The 662-nt window shown below is 42.4% G+C and overlaps 1 non-coding gene across 1 annotated transcript; it reads left to right on the forward strand.

Annotated features, from left to right (window-relative positions):
- The first annotated feature begins 269 nt into the window (after positions 1–269).
- On the forward strand, positions 270–378 carry LOC118918783 (U6 spliceosomal RNA). Its single transcript, XR_005027262.2, has one exon. It is a non-coding gene; the product is annotated as a U6 spliceosomal RNA (small nuclear RNA).
- Positions 379–662: the final 284 nt, after the last annotated feature.

The raw sequence follows: 662 nt of genomic DNA on the forward strand, positions 1-662 counted from the left end.
CCTCCCGAATATGAGACCACCGGCCCACACAGAACTGCCAACAGCTTTTTACAAAGTGTTTCATTTTAGTGTGTGAATGAACAGACACTGTTTCCAGACACTGAAAGAAAACTTTACCTTGATGACAGGGACAAAGAAAGAGAAAAAGGAACTTAGGGGAGATAGAAACACTGCAGAAAGTAAAAGAAAATATAAAAAGAAGATACTCAGATAAGGGAAAATGCCACATGCATGCAATAAGAGTAGGATGCTATTTAAAAATAGCTCAAGTGCTCGGTTCGGCAGTACATGTTCTAAAATTGGAATGATACAGAGAGAAGGTAGCATGGCCCCTACACAAGGAAGCTACAAACTCATGAAGAGGCCCATAAAAAAGCAAAGCTAGCTCAGGAGGAGAAATGGCCCCCAAGAACCCAAGCAACAAGTGAATATGGCAGAAATTTCATATAAATGGGTATTAAAAATGTGCCGATAAGGGAATTGAAGTTTAGAGGGTTCAGTGATTTGTCAAGTCACATAGCTGGCTCTGATTCCAGAGCCTAGATGCTTGCCTGTCTCCTGTCTTCCACCTGCCATCTCTCCAAGCCAGCCAGGCATCTATGTCCTGTGATTTGCTCCCCTCCCCATATTTTTAGTGAGACTTTGTTCATACTCGTCTTCCC

The sequence above is a fragment of the Manis pentadactyla genome, chromosome 15, assembly GCF_030020395.1.
Source record: "Manis pentadactyla isolate mManPen7 chromosome 15, mManPen7.hap1, whole genome shotgun sequence".
Taxonomy (NCBI): domain Eukaryota; kingdom Metazoa; phylum Chordata; class Mammalia; order Pholidota; family Manidae; genus Manis; species Manis pentadactyla.